Source organism: Charadrius vociferus, unplaced genomic scaffold, assembly GCF_000708025.1.
Source record: "Charadrius vociferus isolate BGI_N301 unplaced genomic scaffold, ASM70802v2 scaffold139, whole genome shotgun sequence".
Taxonomy (NCBI): domain Eukaryota; kingdom Metazoa; phylum Chordata; class Aves; order Charadriiformes; family Charadriidae; genus Charadrius; species Charadrius vociferus.
Window position 1 is genome coordinate 1,111,963 of NW_009650169.1, and position 6,329 is coordinate 1,118,291.

Consider the following 6,329-nt stretch of genomic DNA (forward strand, 5'->3'; position numbering starts at 1 on the left):
TACGTTTCAAGGGTACGGAAATGGCTTTTGGGAGCTGGAGTGGTCGCTCAAGCATCAAGATAATGGGACCACTTAATTAAAATTAGCAACGGTTCTAAATTAACTGCTACTGTTGGTTTTTTTGTTGTTTTTTTTTGTTTGTTTTTTGACTAATTCCCATCTCATTTCCCTCTTCTTCAGCATATCGTGGCCACCACTGCTTGCAGGCCCCTCTGGCTGGAATCAAGGCTGATGCTCTCATGAGCGAGCATGGAAGCTTTGGAGAATTCGCCGACTTCTCCCCTGCATCCACAAATAAAACCATTTTGCCGGATTGCTGAACAACGTCCTCGACGGGTGGTCTTGAAAGCTGGGTTATTTGCAGAGCTGTGCCTCCCACTGCTTAATGGATCGCAGCAAAAAGAAGCCGGACGAGCGTTGTCAGAAATTGAGTCGTCGTCAGGCGGGGGAAAAAAAAAAAGTGTTTTCTTTCTTGCTGACACAGAGACCATAATGCGAAAGGTATTATGGCAATCTTTTGCTCTCTAGAGCTGCTAGAAGTAGTGCGTGTTTCCTGATTAAAAGCAGGACAAGCTGGCCTCCTACACGGCTCGCTGCGCGAGCACATCTTCTCGAGAGCTGGGGAGATGAAGGAAGCAACGTGGGGCAAACAAACAAAGACACGACAGGCACCGGTTCATTTTCATCGGTACGGCCGAGGGGCATCTCATCACAGCCAGGCAGGACCAGGAATAAGGGACCCATCTCAGCATTGCACCGAGCAAGGAGAAATCCCGTTGTGCACATCCCCGGGAGTCGCAACGCCGCTAGTTCGCAAAAGCTTTTGTGGGTGCTCTCAGATCAGCCTGATAGCAACCCATTTTCATCAAGAAAACGGAGCCAGGCTGTCCTCTGCGTGGGTCTCGCCCTGCCGTCGTCTGTGGGGGACTCCCCTGAGCTTCGAATTAGAGGAGAAGAAAGAAATCCAACCTCAACGGAGAGGTTGGGAGCGTGGGGAGGAGACCCCTGCGGCAGTCCTCCGTGTCCTGCGAGGGTTTGGGAGCTCTCAGGGTGGAGAAGCATCATGAGCCATCGCAACTTGCTTGACCTAAACTGTACCCGTTTTCAGCAGGGGTGAGGGGGAGGAAGGTTTTGTAGGCATGTAGATAAGTTTGAGAATATTAAGTGAATATTTAGAATATTTAGCGCACCCAGAACAGGCTCAGTTTTGAAAGAAAGGAGTCAAGGTGGACCTTGAACCCTCATTTAAAAGCAATTAGGTTGCTCTGGAAGCATAGAGGCAGGGTTGGGGCAGGGGGTGCGTGGTGGTGCTGGACTTGGAACATCTGTGTGCCTTGATAACAGGTGGAAATTCAGCAGTAATGTTTAATCTTCCAAAAACTAATGAGTGGAGGGCAGCAGCACAATAAAAAGTGTGCCTGTGGGTAGCAGCCGTGATGGTGCTGGAGTGATGGGTGGAAGAGCCCAGCCTGCTGGCGTCTGCCTCTGCCACGTGGAAAATGGCAGTGGAAAATTGCGTGGAAAACCCCCAAGCTGGACTCTCACCATGGGCAGACGGCCATCCTGGGGCCTTGAGGTGGCTCGAGGGGGATGCTGGAGGACCCCAGCCTCGGGTCACATGCGTTCCCGGTGCTTTGCGAATGCTCCTTCCCACCACTACCTAGAACTGCACGGGGTTGGGGGTGCGCGTGCGGGGAGGGGGTGGAGAGCTGCTGTAGCGCAGTACAACAGATTCAGGGCTATTTCAAAGCAAATAGGTAAAAATAAAGCCTGGGGTTGGTGCCCACAGGCAGCCAAAAAAGCTGGAGGCTCTGAGATGCAGAAATTGAGATGCACGTCCACAGCCAGGGCAGCTGGAGCAGGGGGATACACTGGGGCAGTGCCTTAAAGAGGGTTTCCAGGTCCGGATGGTGGGACCCCTGGGGCACTTCTCCCTTCCCCGTGACCCCTCTGGTGCTGGACATCCCACCGGCAGCGCCCAGCTCCGCTGCTCCGCAGCGGCTGCTTTGGGAACAGCATGTACACAAAGTGTCCTCCGTCACATTTCTAAGGTCGGGGAGTTGGGGCGGGGGAGCCCGGAGCTGGTGTTCACCTTGGGAGGGTGAGAAGGAGCCAAGGGAGGGCGCAGGACGAGGGTGATGAGCCACCTTGGGGACACTGGGTGCTGAGGGGCAGGGCTGGCCATTCTTGGGATGCTCCAGAGAAGCAGCAAGACCCTGCGGAGTCCCCTTGGATGCTCTCGGGGAAGTGCTGTAGACAGCAAATCCTGCTAAGTAACAGCAGTCTTCGCTGATAACAGCTCCTGCTTGGCCAGACTGGCCCTGTCCCTCTGCGCGAGGGGTGTTGCTGGCTGGTGAGAGGCTCCCGGCACCTCCACTTCCAAAAGGAGGAAGGCTCAAGTCCTTAAAAGGTGAGGAATCTCACTGTATTTATTGTCCCTTGGTGCTTTTTGCAAGAATACAGCTGCCTCTGGATGCTTTCCTGGGCAAACCCACTTTTTTTTTTTTTTTTTTTTAAAAGAGAAACAGGCTTTTCTGCCGCTGCGCTGTGCACGTGTGCGCGCGTGTGTGGTCGGTCGTGGCACGCTCAGAGAAGCCAGAGAAGTTCCTGGTGCTCTGCAAACATGCTTTCCCAGATGGGCCCTGGGTGCCAAAGCCTCCAGGAAAATAACGTAGGGGTTTCTCCCGGGATAATGCCATCCGGCGTTAAGTTTTCCCCTCTTTTCTCTCTCTGTGTCACTTTTTGGCTATGCCCAGCTCTGTCCTGCCAGGAATGCAGCTGAGCCGCCTCCTTAGGTATGTATACGGCCCTCGACACCCTTGCGCTTGATTCTTACCCAAGCATTTAAAAATAGCTGTAACAATAACACATGGGCTCCGGTTCTGCCCCAACCCGGCCCCTAGCAGAAATAGCACGGTGAGTTTATAGAGTCCATCCAGCCTCGTGACCAGAAAGCGCCCAACGCCTCCCTTTTCCCTTTTGTCCTTTAAGGAAGCGAGGCAAAGCAGGGAGGGGGGGGAAGATGCACGAACGCCTCCTGCAGTCTCCCCTGGCCCCAGAGGCACGGCGTGCTGGTTGGGTGCATTGGTTGGAGAGGAAGGATTGGCATCTCTCCGGGGGCGAGTGGGAGCAGCCCGGACATGCTGCAGGTTTGTGCCGACCTGTGGAGCCCTGGATCTTCTGCACCTTTTCCATCTGTTCAGGTTGCGGCTGGGATTTGCCTCCTCGCTCCTTTGTCCCCCCGCCCGGGGGAGCTGGGGATATGGTTTTGGCTGGGATGCTCAGGGCTGTTGCTGCTCCGCATGCTCCTTCTCCTTCTCCTTCCCAAGCGCTTCGTGGTGGCCAGTTGAGTTATTCGGGTGCCTGTCTCTTGAACATCCTTGGTGCCGCATGGCATGCTTTTAAGGAGCAGGCGTTCCACCCTCGCAGACACGGACGGAGCGAAGCAGTCCATGCCATCCTCCTTGGCACGGCAGGGCAAGCATCCAGGGATGCTCATCCGCAGCTCCTCCGTGGGCAAATACGTGGCGCGCTTTGCACAAGCTCGTTAAAAGGTGCTAAAAAGCACACGGCTGGCAGAGAACAAGTGCATAAACAAAGCTGGTGTTTACTATGTGATTTAGGCCTTGTCCTAAGTGAGCGATGCTCCATCATTCCCTTCAGAAACCTCTGTGAGCGGAACAGTTATTTACCGCCTGTTAAAACCGAGCGGCTACGCAAGTCCCGTTCGACTTGTTAATGACTTCAGCGACTGCAATTCATTCCGAAAAAGCAAATGATGAGAGTGAAATGCCAACATCACCTTTCGGCAGATGTAATTACCGGGTCGGGAGAGCTGCATAATTCACTGCCTGGGGAAAGCAGATGGACGTGACCGGCTGCGTCCGCCTGGGTCTTGACAGGCGTTGAGGCTTGACCTGCACTCATCTTGGAGGGTGCTGAGCACCCGCAGGGCGAGTTACCTGCTCTGCCACGCATCCCCTCACAGCGGCTGACAGGAATTTTTACCGCCTCTGGCGCTCTTGCAGACGCGGTCAAGCTGTGATGAAAACAGCCGCCTCCTTACCCTCACACTCCGTGCTTGGTGGCATGTTTCTAGCCCTGATGCTGGATGAAGCGCAGGGAGGAGCAACATCCCTGGGCACGTAGAGGCTTTTCTCCTCCTCAGCTCCGTCGAGCCACGTGGGTCAGAGATGGCCCCACAACACCTGGACTGGGGCAGGGGCAGCCCGAGCTCCCGGTGTGCTGGGCGACCTCGTGCCGTGTCTCAGGTCTGCTCTGGACCCTGCCCTGGTAACGCACCTCTTGCATTCCCATTTCTCATCAGCTAGTGGCTTAACCTAGCGCAAGTTACCGTGAGGCTGGAACATGCGCAGAAGCAGTTCTGTATAACTGGAGGACACAAGCAGAAAGAGCTGCTGAGTACCTTTTGGGGCACGTGCACGGCTCTCCCCAAGCCGAGGGCAAGCCAGCACCCATGGGGGAGAACCAGCTGTGTCCCTGGGCGCTTTCCTGCATCCCCCTGAGAGCGGTACCACAGCGTCTCTACCTGCATCCCCTGGAGAGCGAGCCCCGGCTGTACCGCCGCAGCACAGCCAAGCCGGAGGCACGATGGAGATGGAGCGGGAGGGAAGCCGTGAGATGGGGGCAAAACAATGAGTAAAGAAGAGATGGGTGCAACATAAAAGGGAGACAATGGGAGGGGAAGGGAGGAAGGGTTTTCCACGGAGAATATGCAGGAGCACTACTGGATCCATCAGGAATCATTACAAACTTTATTTGTCTGTGCATTGTGTACCATTGATAAGGATCATCACAATTAGTGGGCTCACTGCCTATAACGGTGGGCAATACACACAAAGAAAAATCAATGAAGCCAAACAGATGAAAATGAAATAATTTTACATAAAGGTAATCATAAACCTGAACAACCTGTGCCTGCGTTTGATTCTTCCCCCAAAACAATGAGAAACAAAAAGAAAACCCCCAAACCCCATCAAAAGTGAGAAAAAGGCTTGAGAAGGAAAAAAAAATTAAAAAAATCCCACGGCTTCGTACTCCTAGAGAAAAAATCTCACAACAGGTTGATTAAAACTTCCGAAGATTGTTCAAAATGAGCACAAATACCCCCAGCCGATTGGTTCCGGTAGGAGGCTCAGAGGGGGTTTTCCGCTGGGTGGGAAGAGCTCAGCCCTTCACACTGAATTATTTTGCCTCCAAATGGCTGTGGGAAAGAGGATCAGCTTTGGGGACTGACCCTGATGGCTTAACGCTCAGAAACAGGGGCTGTCACCAGACCTCTGGGAACACGGGGTCGGAGGGGGGTCCAAGGGGCTTTGAGGCAGCCGCCAGCTATAAAGGCAGAGGCAGGCGCGGTGCCGGGAGCCAGTGATGCTCGTGTCCCCCCCGCCCCGGGGCTGGTACGCTGCTCATCCCGCTTGGGACCTTGTGCAAAACCTCCTGTGGATGGTGGAGGTCTTCACAGCAGCTTCGGCACGTCCCGGACCAGCCGCCGTGGTGGTGGTGGTGTGACCACAGCCAGGAGAAGAGGGGGGGATGGAGCCTGCAGTCTCTGGGCTGTGGGGTTTTCCTGCCCTGGAAACCTACATCTGTGTGGCCATTATTGCTTCTCCTGGAGCCACGGGCCGAGCAATAAACGGGGAGAGCTTTCCCCCTCCTTTTTACCCCCGCTAAAGAGGAAACAAACAAACGAACGAAAACCTATGGCGAAACTAAACTAGCTAAAATAAATAAAACCCAGTGAAAGGAAAACACTTGTATCTGCAATGCTCAACCCACATGGCTGGGAGGACTACCGCTATAGGATGCTATATACAGATAAGGGTTCATTTTCATTCATGCAAAATGTTACAAGTACCACGACAGCATGCCCGAGGAGGCGGAGGAGGAGGCGGGAGGAGAGCTCCTGCCGCTCCGCGCAGCCTCGGCTGAGGACAACGGACACGAGGTTGCGGCTGCGCATCCCCGAAGCACGGGAGGGGGAAAAGGCAAAGGGGCATGTGGAGGGGGGAGAGGTGTGTGGGGGGAAATGCTAGTTGTACACACGCCAAAACAGAAAAAAAACCCAAAACAAAAAAACCCCCAAACCAACCCCAAATCAATGACGAAAACGGTTTGTGTTCTATCCTTAGAAAGCTCTCGATTTCCCCTCGTCTTCAGTCCGGTCTCTCGCTTCTCTCCGACGGGGCCGGAGGGGAGGTTGCCAAGCGGCGAAGGCAGGCGGCCGGTGGTCGGAGACGAGGACCCTCACTTCTCCTCGCCTTCTCTTGCCCGCCGCTCCGCTTCTCGCCAGCTACTCGCGCCCTCCC